Genomic DNA, 17,038 nt, shown 5'->3' on the forward strand with positions numbered 1-17,038 from the left:
GCTGAGGTCAGGTGAGGGGCAGGTAGGCAAGAATGTGATTTTTGTGTCACAAATCAGAGCAACAATAGGGTATTATGTTCCTAATTGAGGGATTTCTCCCATCTCCTGAACCAAGACATGTCCAGAAAAATGATTCTTTAAAAAAAATTTTTTTTTAACGTTTATTTATTTTTGATATAGAGAGAGACAGAGCATGAACGGGGGAGTGTCAGAGAGAGAGAGACACACAGAATCCGAAACAGGCTTCAGGCTCTGAGCCATTAGCACAGAGCCCGACGCGGGGCTCGAACTCACGGACCGTGAGATCATGACCTGAGCCGAAGTAGGACGCTCAACCAACTGAGCCACCCAGGCGCCCCCAGAAAAATGATTCTTAACCCAGACTTTGTAAAACATTTCAAAGTGCCCCATGAACTTAAGAAAAATATCACCAAATTATAGTCATTTCCACACTTCGGGAAAGTTAGGTATGCCACTCAGCCAATAAATGAAAAGGATAAGAAAAGGCAGCAAAAGTAGATCATATCTGAGAGTGGCCACCCACATCCTCCATGAGAGCTGAGGACCATCGCCCCTACGTAGCATCAGAGATCCAAAGAATAAAAGCCCAGGACTTTATACATAGAGACAGCTTCTTCCCCGATGGTTAAGGGCTATCTCTGGCCATGTCTTTTTTCTGCAACATAATAGATGACAAAACCGGTCATTAAACAAATTCTGAGAAAGACCTTCCTTCGTGTACCCCTCCGAGCCTGGACACAGTTGGCATTGGATACACCTAGAGAAATGCATTATGAACCTGAGAGAGAGAAAGAGAGACAGAAGGAAGGAGAGAGAGAGAGAGAGAGAGAGAGAGGTGTGCATATTCATAGAGAGTTGGTACCACAATAGTACAGAAGGCTGTCATGGTCCCTAAAGGTATCAGATCCTAATCCTGCCATCCATAAATGTTCCTGACATGAAAAAGGGTCTTTGTGGTTAAATTAAGGATCTTGAGATGGGGAGATTATCTTGAATTAAAGTAGGGGCAATCACAAGTGTCCTTATGAGAAAGGCAGAGGGGGTTGAACACAGACAGCAGAGAAGGCCAAGTGAAGAAGGAGGTGGGGATTGGAGTACCAGCAGCCAGAAGAACCTGGAAGAGGTAAAGCATGGATTCTCCCCTGTAGCCTCTGTCTTCAGCGTGACCTTGCTACACCCTGATCTTGGCCCAGATTTCTGGCCTCCAGAACTGTGAAAGAATAAATTTCTGGGGGGTGCCTGGGTGGCTCAGTAGATTAAGCGTCCAACTTCAGCGTAGGTCATGATCTCACGGTCCGTAAGTTTCAGCCCTTCGCCGGGCTCTGTGCTGACAACTCAGAGCCTGGAGCCTGCTTCAGATTCTGTCTCTCTCTCTCTCTCTCTCTCTGCTCCTCCCCTGTTCATGTTCTGTCTCCTTCAAAAATAAATAGGCATTAAAAAAATTTTTTTAAAGAATAAATTTGTTATTTTAATTCACCACCAAGTTATTTAGATAACTTGCTACCATAGCCATAAGAAATGAATACAAATGGGGGTCAGCGAAGTTCCACACCATTCTTTGTAGCCTACGTGGCTGACTTTCTAATGCTGTACCTAAATGGATCGGTGAACATTTTTTTGGTGGAGTGTGATGTTAGCAAGATGGTGGACTAGGCAGTCCCACCCTTTGTCCTCCTACCTTGACAATGGTTTAGTGGCTACTCCTGTACAAAAGTAGCTCTGAGAGGGTTCCGTGCTGCAATTAAGAAACTGCAGCAAACTAATGGAGCACAAACACCGAGGATGGCTGCATACAAAGTGTGGGAGGCATCTCACCTATGTCACCCCATCCCCCCAGACCGCCACAGTGCAGCACCAAGAAGAATCCCTCTGAGTTCTACTTCCCCCCCTGGAGGAAAAGGAGAACAGGATGCTAGCAGCCTTCCCCAGGGGTGGGAGCCACCAGCCTTCATAGCTGAGGACCCCACAACCTTCCTCAACATGGATCCCATCTGATGAAGCTGCCCAGTGCCTGCACCACTGTGCACCCCCCACCCCCAACCCAGCCCCGCCCTCAGCCCCAGCCCTCTGGGAGTGAAATGAAACAGAATAAGCAGAAATATGACTCACATGAAAACATAAATCTCACCGGTAAAGGTAAATATATAGGCAAAAACATAACACAACACTGCGATGGTGGTATGTGAAACACTTTTAACCCGCATATAAAAGTTAACCTTGGGGGGCTTGCGTGGCTCCGTCAGTTAAGCGTCCGACTCTGGATCTTGGCTCAGGTCATGATCTCATAGTTCAGCACCAAGCCTGCTTGGGATACTCTCTTCCCTTCTCTCTCTACCCCTCCCCCGCTCAAGCACACACTTGCACACACTCTCTCTCTAAATAAATACATAAATAAACTTTAAAAAGGTTAACCTTAAAAAGAGTTATGTTAAAAACTAAAAAGTTCTATTAGTTTAACCTTAATATTACAAAAAAAGTAAACTCTGAGTAAAAGAACAAAATATGGGGGTAGTAGAAGTGAACATTTTTATATGTGATTGTAGTTATCATCAATGTAAAGGAGATGGTTATAACTGAAAGTGTGTTATACAAGCCTTGATATTATCACAAAGGGAAAAACATATAATACGTACACAAAAGATAAAGAGAAAAGAATCAAAGAGAATCACCATAAAAATTTAAATAACAAAGGAAGACATACAAGGCACAAATCAGGGGCACCTGGGTGGCTCAGTCAGTTAAGCGTCCAACTTCAGCTCAGGTCATGATCTCACAGTTCGTGGGTTCGAGACCCGCCTCAGGTTCCGTGCTGACAGCTCAGAGCCTAGAACCTACTTCAGATTCTGTGTCTCCCTCTCTCTGCCTCTCCCCTGCTCCCTCTCTCTCAAAAATAAACATTAAAAAATTTTTTTAAAAAAGGAACAAATCAACTCCAGAACTGACAGAACAATGAACAAGATGGCAATAACAAGTCCTCACCTATCAGTAATTACTACAAATGTAAATAGATTAAATTCTCTGAATCAAAAAGTATAGAGTAGCTGAATAGAATTAAAAAAGTGGATTCAGAGACATGCTGTCTACAAAGACTCACTTTACCTTTAAAGACACACACAGGGGCGCCTGGGTGGCGCAGTCGGTTGAGCGTCCGACTTCAGCCAGGTCACGATCTCGCGGTCCGTGAGTTCGAGCCCCGCGTCGGGCTCTGGGCTGATGGCTCAGAGCCTGGAGCCTGTTTCCGATTCTGTGTCTCCCTCTCTCTCTGCCCCTCCCCCGTTCATGCTCTGTCTCTCTCTGTCCCAAAAATAAATAAATGTTGAAAATAAATAAATAAATAAATAAATAAATAAATAAAGACACACACAGACTGAGAGTGAAGTGATGGGAAAAGATACTCTATACAATGAGTAACTAAAAGAAAATAGGGATGGCTATCCTTACACCAGACAAAATAGATCTTAAGTAAAAAAAAAACCCAAAACTGTCTCTAGAGGAAAAAGAAGGTAATTGTAATGATGAAAGATCAACTCAACAGTAAGATAACAATTACACATTTACACACACCCAACACCAGAGACATAAACATGAAAAGCAAATATTGACAGATCCGAAGGGAAAAACAGGCAGTGATACAATAACAGTAGAAACATCAACACCCCACTTTCAACAGTAGATAAAAACAGCCACAGAGAAAAATCAATAAACGGTTGATTTGAACAACAGTGTAGACCAAACGGACCTAACAGACATGGACAGAACTTTCTCTGAGATGCTCAGGATTCCTGTGCGGGCAGCACATTACAGAGGTGCAGGCCACGCTGCCAGGGGAGCAGGGGAGTGAGACAGGGAGAAGAAGGAGGATGGTGAACGGCCCATCAGCAGGCCAGCTATGGGTGAGGACGCCTGGATCTCAGCCCCCCATGGAGACAAGGGGATAAGGTCTCCAGGTGATTCCAGCTGAGAGGAGCTAGGGTATTGTATAGACCTCCTGTCAGTCACAACCGAGGGCTGTCCTAGAGGGTGCTCCTTCCAGGCGAGTGATGGGCCACGCGTGCGGGCAGAGCTGGTTCCCCAGCTGCAGAGAGAGCCGAGAGGCACAGAGAAGGCCCTTGGAAGTCAGCAGAGGTGCACTGAAGTGCAAGCCTGATGGTATCCACCGAGGGGGGGGGAAACGTCTTTCCAATCAGGAGTTTCACGTGTCCTACATCTCTCCGGAACATGGTCCTGGCCGCTGGCTGCAGGCAGCTTCCCTAGAAACCCAGGCCCAGCAGGCAGTAGGAGGTTTGTGCACAGGCTGCCCCACCCTGGTTGGGCAGAGTCAGTCGTGCAGGCAGGAATACTCCCCGAAGCCCCCGGGCTCCAGGGTGCTGAGGCTGAAGGCTTAGTCAGCTCCCTTTCTTGCTGCTACGCCAGGCGGGGACGGTGGGGGCCAACGTAGGGACGTGAGGTATAAGGGGTTCGAGTCTTTGTCCAAGTTTTATCCGGATCCAAAATACTTCTCCGTGCACATTGGCACTGGCTTGACAGGAAGTGGTGAACTCTCTCCTGGAGACACAGACAGGGAGGCTGGCTTCTGGGTCAAGACGGTGTCCACACTCGATGCTAAAAAGAGAGAAGTGGCATTTATGGTGCACGGCAGGGGCCACGCACGAAGTAGCAGCCACACTCACTTAGGAGAGAGGATTTCCTAACTGGCCTCCCCCCTGAACTGCCCTCCGGGAAACCAGGCTCCAGAGGAACTGCACCTGAGTCCCTAGAAACGTGCCGGCAGGGAGCATTCAGAGCCCAGGGAGTGGGTGAGGCCTCAGCCTTTACAGGACCCTTGACAATGAACAAAAGAAAAGAGGACCCTGCCTTGAGGGTCCAGCAGGAAGCAGCTCTCCATGATGTGTTTCTAGCGGGCCTGCATAGACCCACTCCGGATGCTGGACTCCTACAGCCGCAGAGGAGAACGTCTGTGGGTAGGTGGGAGGCCCTCAAGTTTACAGGCAGTCAGTAAATTTAGGAGAAACTTCTTTCTCCTAAACTTCAGGTGCTCATGTGCCCTCTGAATGGGGACTATGGTGTCTCCCCTGCGGGCTCCCTCCTACATGAGCCAGGACGAAGCCTGCTTCATCCGGTCAGGTCCATCCCGCCTCCCCTGGGGAACATGACAGCCCTTGCATTTGGGGCCTTGTGGAGGCATCGCTGAAGATGGGTGCCCACCTACGTGACAGGCTGTGATGGCCATGATAAGATACGTCATCCTAATGAGAACCCAACTCGGGTGCCTGTGGCTCTTTGATAAGAGGTCCCCACCTGCGGACTCCGAAGGCTGTGGGCCTACATCTGCTTCCCACGTGCACAGCCTCTCAGGGCACACTCTGGTCTCCTCCATGGGGGGAATTCAGCACCACCGTCGTCCTTCCCATCCCAGGAATCCCGCATTAACTGCCTGGAAGGTTGTCTTAATCAATGCTCAAAAGGCATCTTCTGATGGCAACCGGCTGGATGCCTCAGCGTCTCCCCTTTGAACAGACCCAAGAAAGAAGGGAAATTGGCAAGCATGGGCTGGGGTTGAGGAGACCCACCTAATCCCCTGACTTGGTCATTTGCAAATTTTCTTGACTGTTTCTTGACCACAATTCTATGTTAATGGCCCCTGGAGGAAGGAGGAATTAGGTAGAACGAAAGGCTGTTTCATGCTTAGCATATGAACAGAGACGTGGAGACAGAGAGAGTAGAACTGATAACCTCTTCCAAGTGCTTGGGTCTCTCTAGCCATGGGCACGGCGTGACTAAGATGCCATGGAGGGTATCGCTATTTATGGCTTCCTGTCTTTATGCCTCTGACTCCTTCAAACACATACACACAAATGTATGATGATGTCTGTCTTCTGCTAGATGGCAGGTTGAAGGCCTAGCCAGGCCCTTCCCCTTCCCCATCTTTTCAAGTTAGAGTAATTTTGGGAGAAAATGAAAGAAACTTTTGAGGTAAGTGAAGCAATAACAACAAGTCTGAGGTTGGGAATTATTAGAATTGACGTGTGCTGAACCTAAGCCAAGAGCCCAGAGGCCGGGGTGACAGTGGAGTGACTAGGACCTCCGAGCTGGGCATCTGTGGAGTCTGCTGTTCTCAGAGCTGCTCTTGGGTCCTCAGTGGCACCGGCCCCTCTGGAGCCCAAAGAGGGAGGTCAGCAAATGTCCCCACCCTTGAGTCTTTACTCAGCCCGACTCTGTTCTGGTTAGAAAGAAAGGGAACAGGGGCGCCTGGGTGGCTCAGTCGGTTAAGCATCCGACTTCAGCTCAGGTCATGATCTTGCGGTCCGTGAGTTCGAGCCCCGCGTCGGGCTCTGTGCTGACCGCTCAGAGCCTGGAGCCTGTTTCGGATTCTGTGTCTCCCTCTCTCGCTGACCCTCCCCCATTCATGCTCTGTCTCTCTCTGTCTCAAAAATAAATAAACGTTAAAAAAAAAAAAGAAAGAAAGGGAACATCTGTTAAATAAACAAGCAATTATATCACTTAAATGTTATGCGCAAACACTATGTATAAACTTTACATGTTAAATTAAATATATGTTCTATGTACATTATATTTATATGTAATATTTATCTGTAACGTAAATAAAAATAATGTGTGTATTTATATACAAACAGAAATGACTTTGACTACTGGTATAATGCACGATTTTAAACTTTGATAAATAAATGGTCATAAACATTTAAAACCAACCATGAGTTCTCAGCCCTATGGGTCCCATAGGACAGAGCAGGAGCGTCCTGAACGCAGGACCCCATGTTCCTGACCTGCTGGGCTCAGCAGCGCCTTGCCCATTGCTGAGGACTCTGAATGACCTGAGGGGTGTCTGGGGACCTCGGAAGCCGCAGGTGCTGGGTCAGACTCATGCAGCGTCTCAAGGTCTGGGCCTTGAGAAGACAGACATTTTCTCTCCAGAGTCCAGCCAGTGGCAGTGGCTCCCCCTGGGGCTCCTGTCAGTAGCAACAGCACAGGTGGCCTCAGGGACATGTGTGCTCACAGACAAACCTCTCCATGGCCTGGTCACAGCCTCGTGTCTGACTCCCTGCCAGGCGTGATCTCCCTGCCCAGCTCTCACTGCCACCCACGGCCTCCAGGACGCGGGTCTCAGTGGGCGGGTCTGTCCCCATGTGCAAGATCCTGAGTGTTTATAGTTTACTTTCTGGTTTCCGAGAACCAGCACTTACCAACAGAGGATTCTGAGGTGGAGTCAGAACTGCAGGTTAACAAGGGCCCGGATGTGTGAGGGAACAAGGCTGTCGTCTGTAGGCGTGAATGGCCTGTGCGGGAAGCAAGGGGACCTGGGGTGGGTGAATCCAGAGCAGGAGCTGCACACACACCCTGCACTTCCACTCGGTGACCAAGAGGAGACACACTGGAGGTGCCCGGATGAGGAGCCTGGGAGCCAGGGGCAGGAAGAGGAGGGGGGATGCCATGTCAGAGCTGTCGGCCCTACCCCTGTGGCCGACAAGGTCCCAGACCTTCAGCAGCCCCAGGGCAGGAGTGACAGCCGGGTGAGGTTTGTGCCCCCGAGAGGCGACAGGAGGACAGGACCTGTGTTCCTGCAAGCATCTCGGTCATTGATGATGCGAGTGACTTCTGTCCACACCCGCTGCCCCTGACCAGACAGGCATCGCGTCCAGGGGGCAGAGTGAGTGAGCAGGAGCCCCGGAGCCCTTCCTGGTTTCTGCTGATTTCAGGCTACGGCAGTGTTCATATGCTGGCTGGCCCTGCGGGGAACGGTGACCCTCTCTCCTGGGACACAGGATAGAGTATCCCCACTGGCATCGAGGGGGAAGCCAACACGGACATCGCCAAACATTAATAGCAAGCAGGTAACTCATTCAGTTGGATATATTTCTGATCAGAAAACAAAACAGGCTAACAGCTTCATCTTCAGGGAAATGTCTGACTTTAATGCAAACAACTGAGGATGAAACCTGAGTCCTCCTTCCTCACCAGTCAGAACAGCAGGAGGAAAAGGGGCGAAGTTCCCCATGTCCCTGAAGTGTCCCCTGAGGCCTCTCCAGCCCAGACAGGGTGAGAAGGGGATATTAGTCGGTTCAGGCCGTCATGCTAAAATCCCAGAGGCTGGGAGGCTTCTACAACAGAAATTTATTTCCTCCGAATCCAAGAGGTTAGAAAGCCCAAGATCAAGATCCAGTAAGATTCACTTTCTGGTGACGGCCCTCTCCCTGGTTATCAAAATGCCACCTTCTCAACATGGTCTCACATGGCCTGCCTTGGAGCTTGCGTGTAGGAGGAAAGTCAACTCTACAGTATCTCTTCTTTTTTTTTTTTTTTTTTAATTTTTTTTTTTTTCAACGTTTATTTATTTTTGGGACAGAGAGAGACACAGCATGAACGGGGGAGGGGCAGAGAGAGAGGGAGACACAGAATCGGAAACAGGCTCCAGGCTCTGAGCCATCAGCCCAGAGCCCGACGCGGGGCTCGAACTCACGGACCGCGAGATCGTGACCTGGCTGAAGTCGGACGCTCAACCGACTGCGCCACCCAGGCGCCCCAGTATCTCTTCTTATAAGGACACTGATCCCATCAGCACAGGGACCCACCGTATGACCTCATTTAACCTTAATTATAGGCCTTATCTCTGAAAACAGCCACACTGGGAGCTAACGCTTCAACATATACATTTGGGGGGCTCACGATTCAGTCCACAGGAGATGGGCGGGACCCGGCTTCCAGTGACCCAGCAGAACACTGAGTGGGATTTTCCCCACAAGTCAGCACACAGGCGTCTCTTTCCGGGTGTTCCCTGTCACACCCAGAGAATCCGTTCAAGCCCTAGGTGCTTCCCTGTTGATAATGGGCCACTATCACCTTATCACTGTCCCAGTATTTTTAAGATCTGGGTGCTCTCTCTGGTTTACTGTGGGGTTTGTCTGCCATCTCCTGGCGATTTTGTGATACAGCAACTTACAGGAGTTGGGAGGTCGAGTCCCAGCGAATCTGGACCGTGAGACTTTTCACCCATTTTCATGAAGCTCACATTAGGACATCCATCACTAGGCCTGAGTCTGTAGGGGGCACAGAATGATTCCTCTCCTCTCAATAAACCAGGTACCCAGTAACCAGGTCACCAGCTAACAGGTAACCAGGAGTTGAGAAAAGATATTGGTTATAAGACAGTTAAGGGCTGGGTTCTGTGATCCATACAAGATGCCAAAGATGTGGTTTTGGAGGGCCGCCTGGGTGACCCAGTCGGTTGAGCGTCTGACTTCGGCTCAGGTCATGATCTCACAGTTCGTGAGTTCGAGCCCCACGTCAGGCTCTGTGCTGACAGCTCAGAGCCCGGAGCCTGCTCCCGATTCTGTGTCTCCCTCTCTCTCTGCTCCTCCCCTGCTCACACGCTGTCTCTCTCTCTCAAAAATAAAGATTTAAAAAATTAAACAAAAAAGAAAGACATAGTTTTGGAAAAGAGAGGTGGGCGAAGGGGGACCCTGCAGCCATAATGGCAAGGGGAGGGATGCAGAGGGCTCCTGGTCTGGCTCTGTCACCCCAACCTTGTTCCTCCCATCAGATACCCTGCCTGAGCAGCTCTGAGAACCACAAGACGTGCACCAGCGAGGGAACATCTGGACCAACAGCTGGTGAGGCTTGCGCTCTAGCTGTAACACCATGAGAGACCACGTGTCATCTTATTTAGACCATGACTGGCCAATAGCACTGTCTGTGATGGTGAAACTGTGTATTTGTGCTGTCCAGTAGGGTAGCCATTGGCCACATGTGGCTACTGAGCACTTGAAACGCACCTTGTACCAGTAACTGGGTTTTAATTTTAACGAATTCCAATTTAAGTCTATATAGCCGTATTTAGCTAATGTTTTCCCTACGAACAGTGTCGTTTTCGACCGTAATAACCAGCACTATCATCAGGACAACAGCTGATCATTGTCGATCACGGAGCCTGTCCCGCGGCCGCCGCACCAAGATGCGGGGCGGGGTACGGTTGTGATCAAGGTGGACAAAGCACGTGGTGGGTCTTTGGAATCTTCCTGCTTCCAGGCAGATGACAGAGCCCCTCTTTTTCGTGGAGACACTAAGAGGGAAGTTGTCCGCAGTGTCACCACTAGAATACGGGATGGACACAATACACAAATTGTATCCTGGTATTGATGATGTCCCACCTCATGGTCTTCCCAGCAAAGTCATGCTCGTGATCAAAGGGGGCTGGGAGGGCCTCACTCACTGAGTAGTGAGCTCAATCTCCGTCCCGTAGAATGTGTGCACCTTCACACGCACCCCCCATCCCGTTCCCTTTCTCAGCTTGGGCCAGATCATGGGACCAGAGGGCCAGGGCCTTGTGTCCACAACCTGGGCTGCACCTGCCCGACATGGACCCCGCCCACGGGCTGTGACCAAGCCCGGCTAAGGGCTTGAGTAGCAGAGGGTGCACTTTGGGGAACATGCAAAGCAACGAGGGGTGTAGCTCTGGGCATCCACCTTCTGAACAGAGGACACATCCCATCTTATGGGTGTCACCCGGGCCAAGGGGCTTGGTGAAAAATGTAATAAATTTTACCTTTCCAGTGGGAAAAACCTCAGAAGTCTTCTCATTCTTACAGGACTGGATGGGTTTATACTAGAGACGAAAAAAAAAAAATGTTCTTTTTAAATAAACACTTAATGGTTTGTTAGGAATCTCCTGAGGAGATAATGATTTTAAACACTATCACCCCCCTCTGATAGCTTCAAGATGCTGAGCAGGCAGAAAGGAAGAGAAAGTCATTGTTGATCCTTGGATATGATTCCTGTGCTCCCTAGGGACTAAGAGGACTTACAAGAGAAAGTTTTTGAAATTTTCCCTTTTCCCTGACCCCTTTCTTGCTTCCACTCCCCAAATATCTTCTTTCCCTGATGTATGTCTAAACTTCACGTCAGATTTAAAAGGTTTTGAATACAAAGGCTCATTGACCCCTGCCAAGAAAAAATTTTCAAAATAAAACTGGTGGCTTGGACCCCAAAACCTCCTGTGCCTCTCTAGTTTGGGTAACAGAACCAGCTAAAAACCCCCAAACTCTGCACACTGCGACCCCTGGAATGAGAAGGCTTCTGTCCCTGACCCGGCTTCCAGAAGTTTCCACGGCAGTCATGGAGATGCATTTTGTGAGTCTTCCTGTGTGACATTCCTGTCGAATGCCATAAGTGGGCTGACTGAGACTGTCAAATAAGACATTCTCCTAACATTCTCATAAGAAGTCACTGGGGTTCTCCCTATCTACCTCTGCTTCCTCCTCCTGTATCTTTTACAGGTATTACCTTCTAATGAACCTCTTACGCTCTCAACTCCATACTACCACCTGTCTCCTGGGGGATCCAAATGGATATGGTTGACACCAGGAAGGATCTGAGAAGGCAGGCAGTAAAGATAGGGTTTGGGGACGGGATCACTCAGTACCCAGAAGGATCAGGATCTCCACCCATGGCCCTGGAATCTCAATTGCCAAAATTGCTGAAGGTCACTTGACAGAATGTAAATGTGGAGGAAATACGCTTGTGGATGCAATAGTTCAGGGACCTGGGAAGGAAGAGTAAGGCACTCGAGGGCAGTGACTCCAGCAGCTGGCTGTTCGGTGGCATTGGCCCCAACAGGGCCTGAGGACAGTTAAACAGTTGAAAAAGCAGGTGTGAAGGCCAGAGGACATCCTTAGCAGTGGAGAAGCGGGCCTTTTTTCCCATTGTGGGAAAGCAGGAAAGGCTGAAGACCAAACTGAGGACTTAAAAACCTGAAAAAGATCGAATGCTCAGCTGAGACAAGGCTGTCATGTCATGGTCAGAGCCCCGCTGGGAAAACTGGGGACCTTGGCACATGGATGGGGAAAACAGGTAGAGGATACACAATGTTGTACAGTGGAAACTAATAAAATATTGTACGTCAATTACACTTCAATTGAAAAAAAGAAAGTGGTCTATGCAACTCACTATTCCTTGGAAACACACCATGTTTTTTCAGTTTCCACTTAACGTGCAACCCCTGGATAATGGAATGAGAGCCCAGATGTGTGCTGCCCTTGCACTGAATTCTCTACAGGTCAAACGGTATTAGTTTTAAAAGTTTGTCTGTTTGTTTGTTTGTTTAGAGAACGAGGCGGGGAGGGGCCGAGAGGGGGGTGAAGATAGAGAATCCCAAGCAGGCTCAACGCTATCAGCGCAGAGCCCCACGAGGGGCTCAAACTCACGAACCATGAGATCGTGACCCGAGCTGAGGTCGGACACTTCACCGACTGAGCCACCCAGGCACCCCGAAACAATATTACTTTTATACTGCCCCTTCTAATGACTTTTATTACAGTATTAAAAATCCTCGCATCAGCATGTTACCTCTTAAAGATTTTGAGAAAATGGCACTTTTAGAAATATATCATGGAGAGTTACTGTGCCAATTGGCATCACAACAGTCTCCTGACTGTGCATCTGCCTGAAATCCCAATTGTTTATATTTTCTCTTAAATTCTACAAATTTCTAATGATATCCTAAAAACCGTCTAAGACCCAGCTCAATTGCTACCTCCTTCATTAGTCCTCCTTTGATTCCTCTGGGCATGTCTTCCTCCGAGGTCCCAAGGAACTGTGGTCTGACTACTGCCTTTGAGCCATATTTGCACAGTTGTTGTTTGCATACATGTTTTACCTTCTCTTCAGCACTGTGAACTTCTAGAAAGCAGGGATCAGAGATTCCACAGCTATAGTCCCCACTGTGGACAGGGACTTCGGTTTTGACTGCTGTCCTTATATCTGATCAAAGAAGAAAATGGAGTCATCCCACCCCACCCCCCCTCCCCCCCTCCCCCCCCGGGGGAAATGAATCACTATCCATGAAAGGATCGGTAAACAAAGGGTCAGTGAACAAATCACTGGTGTCTTCAAACTCTGAGGCGATAAACTTTGCATGGAAGGGTCAGAGGAATCCAGGAGCCGATGGGTGAGCCCCCCTTCAAGACTAAGGAGCCACCCTTTGGGGACAGCATGGAAACTTCAGGGCTGTGGTTGGGAGTGGCATACGTGAGGCGAAAAGGAACAAGAAAATGGCCGCAGGTTCCCGAACGGTTAGAATGAGAAGACAGTTTCCTCACAGCAGATGGAAGCAATGAGGGTGGACCTCGGGGAGGACTGTGCATGAGGAGCTGAGGCCTTAGGAACCCAGAGAGGAGCACAGATGGAAAATAGCAATGTGGGAATGAAGTCACCTCTGACCTACCCTCCTTCAGGGATGTCCCCTGGCCACTACTACTAGGACATAAGAGGACATAGCCCAGCAGCCCTCGGACACGAGGAATCGTGATCCACAGCGCCCTCTGCGGCGGGAGAGGGGATGGCAGCGATGTTGATGGTGATTCCCCGCTCGTCAGACCCCCCCCCCCCCCCACTCCCCACTGGCACCGGTCACACCTGCTCTTGGGGCATCTGAGTTGGGACCTCGTATGACCCGACGGCTGGACTTGCTGACAGTTTAAATTATCAGGCAGAGTAATTCCATTTGCATAGTAGTTCCCAGCAGTTAACAGTTATGTGAACTGATATATAACAGTAGAGAAAAACACGATTTTTCTAGGATGATAATTGCCTTTTTAAATGATGATAATTGCCTTTTTAAAACAAGTTAATATTCACATAATATCCCTTCTCTTTCCTGTTGGTTGGTCAAGCCAGACTATTCTAGTCATACTTTTAAATAAAGAATCAAATCTTGGGTTCCATTCTTGGGTTAATAGTACTTCCGGCTTCAATTTCTTTTTTTCCGATTTTTTTTCACTGTTACAATTAGATTTTTTTTGCAAGGGCTGACTGATTTGTTGATTTCCTAACTCTTTTAATTACTTGGTTAGGTGTTCCAAGGAGGACTTTTTTTTAAAGATCTGGATTAATGCTACATATTTTATACTCATCATTGCTTCCCCTGCATCCTGTATGGTCACTGGTTTTATCTCTGGTATATTCATCATCTCCAGATGGTTATTTAATGTCCCATTCTTTTTATTTGTGACTATGGAGTTATTGAGTATGCCTTTTCCTTGTTTGTCTGCAAGTTTCTTGTCCTGGAACTTGATGTTGCACTATATTCACATCCCTAACAAGCAAACCAGCATAACAAGCTGTCCCTGCCCCGCACCCCCCACCATCACCACCTTAGGGAAATCTCAGCGGGGACTCTCAGCAGGAGGCAAGGGGCTGTTCCTTGGCTCACCAGGATGAGATCTTTGAACTGTAATACAAGAAAGTGCTTTTTTATCCATCTTCTGCAGACAAAGCCCTCAGAAAACTCCATCAAAGTTCCTGAATTGTCTGCAGTTGTGAATTAAAAAGACTAGATCTCCTCCGGGGGCCTGTAAAGCACTCAGCCCTCAATACATATTAGAATCATGTTGCAGCCTTCTTCAAAAAGATCAGTGCTTTGATCCCACCAGAGACCCCAAGAATCAGATCTCTGGAGGCCCCCCCCCCACCCCCCGCTCTCAGGTTTGCTGTCACTTGCAACCAACGTGGCTTGGGAGCCACTGAGCCAGGCTATCCGAAGTTGGCTCAGGAGCTCTAACTGCTGGAGAACCGCCCCCCCCCCACCAACCCCCCGACACCTGGAACTGAGGGGGCAGGCAGAGGTGGCACCAGTGGCAGATTAGACTGGGAAAAGACAACCCCAAGAGACCCACTGGATGATGAGGAAGAGCAGTGCAAGGAGGATTTTAGCCAAGCGTCAGCATCCATCCGTCCTGCTGCTGGGTCTCTGCTTTATCGGACTACGTGCTACAGGTGACAAATTGACCAGGACAAATGGTTTTACACATCTGATTCTTTTGAAAAAGTTTTTCCGCCAAAGACAAAATAATTTTGTTGTCCTTTTCCTGTTTCTTTTCTCCAGGAGTTCTCACAACCTGAGGGCTATTTCTCCTTGACAAACTTTCGAGGCTGTCAATATGGTTGTTAAATTGCACTGCCGTCTGAATTATGGAAATGAAGTTATCTGCTTTCTGCTTGGTGTCTTTCCCTAATTCTGTAAGTCTGTTCCCTGTTCCCTTTATTCAGCTGTTAATGACTTCTAGTTTGTGTCTGAGGTTCTAATTGGATCACGTATTCGAGTACTGAGAAACTCTTCTTTAGAGCTTTTAGGTAGGAGAGGTGAGTGTAAATGCCCCTAGCTAGTTCCAGTTTGGGGGACAAAATGCCTCTCTCCCTGTGATCTCTTCCTTCCCCAGGCAAGTGGGTAGGTGGGAGCTGACTGGGGCAGTGAGGATATAGGAAGGAGGGTCCCGTAAGCCTCCTGTTGTGCGCCCCCACCTTTTCCCCCTATAAATCACACTACTTCTGCGTCTGAAGAGCTGTTGTGACACCTCTCTTCCTTTCTTGCTTGCTTGATTTCCCCCACCAATGTTTCATCCTTTCTTTTCCTCCCTCCCTGGTTTTTTTTGTTGTTGTTGTTGTTTGTTTGTTTGTTTCTTGCTCTATTCTACTTAGCTGGAAAACCCAAGCTATGCAATTCAGCTGCTGGTTTGGACCACGTTGAAATCTCTCATGTTAATATTTTTTTCTTTTCTTTTCTTTTTCTTCTTTCTTTCTTTCTTTTTTTAATCTCTGATCACGGTTCTGGATTCACAGATAACAGCAGGAGAAATTTAGGCATTTGCTTCCCAATTTGGCCAGTCCAAGAGCATTTCAGAGGGATTTCCAGGAATAAGGAATTTATCAGGAACGAAGGCTTGAGCACTTACTTCGTGATTGCCCCTACGTTGATGTTCTTGCCTTATCTCAGACCCTGCCCAGCCAGGCCCCAGTGCTCCCACCTCCATCAATCTGATGATTCTAGTTGCTGCAATTGAATGGACCTTGCTTCCTCTTCTCACAAACTCTGTATAATATGCCAGTATTACCCAATCCAACCCCTGGGCTCTCAGTCCGGTTTTAGCATCCACATCAGCAGCATATCCCAATTACTACTTACAATGAGGCATTAATTCTACTTACATAACAAGTGCCTATAAATGACCTGATCACATTGGGGGAGGGCAGTCCTTCCTCTTCTCCTTGTCACTGTGGATGGGTGTATCTTTCCCCAAGGAGTTACTCTATTTGGGCGTGGGGTTCAGATGGGGAAAAACAAAAAAGACAGCCAGTCATTCTCTTCCAGTATACATCCGGTCTGTTACCAAAGAGTAATCAAATCATCTATTATGTTTAATAACAAGTATCATTTACCATCCCTCAACCACATGAGGTTATATCCTCGGGTCTTCTCAAAATCTTCAAGCTCAGCCCATAGTTACCCAAACCTATCAACAGGACAAGGCAGATTCTAAACTCCACATTTTTCTGCCATCGTATGGGACCACTGTAGGGAACATGAGCTGGTTTGGGTCACACAAGCACCTTTTGCCCCCACTTTTGCCATAGCAGCACCTGATGGTTTTCTTCTAGTCAACTGTTCTCTCCTGACTCCCGGCCCTTTTCTTCGCGTGATGGTACTGAGTTCGTCCTCTGCTCCCAGGATGGGACTGTGACCCACACCGGATCCAGGAGGGCCTTTCACTCCCCTGGCCTTTGATTGGTTCTGGCATCCAGCCGCATTTGAAGTCATACCCTTGAACTCTCTGCCACCTGAACCTATAGATTCCCTCTTTGCTTTAGCAGCTCTGGGTGGGTTTGCTGTCACTTGCCACTGAAAAAGCACTGACGATTCATCGGAGCCTGGTGCCTGAGAGAACGTGTCCTACGAGGCCAGCTGCCAGGAGTGCCGGCCTCAGCTCTGGGAGCAGCTGCTCTGACTGGAAGCCTCCAGGGAGAGAAGAGGGATCCAGGAGACTGGGTGGGGTGGGATGTGTGAAGGCAAGTTGGGTCTACAAGTGGCCACCAGAGCGTGCCTCCAAACCCACCAAGGGCCCCCAATCCCCAGGCCTCTGCTCTGACTGCCTTCCAATCCGGCCCTGCTTGTGTTTCTTCTTCCTCCCTTGTAATAAATTCAGTCATGAAGCCCTGTGTGCCATGTTCCAAG

Source organism: Leopardus geoffroyi, chromosome A3 (assembly GCF_018350155.1).
Source record: "Leopardus geoffroyi isolate Oge1 chromosome A3, O.geoffroyi_Oge1_pat1.0, whole genome shotgun sequence".
NCBI lineage: Eukaryota > Metazoa > Chordata > Mammalia > Carnivora > Felidae > Leopardus > Leopardus geoffroyi.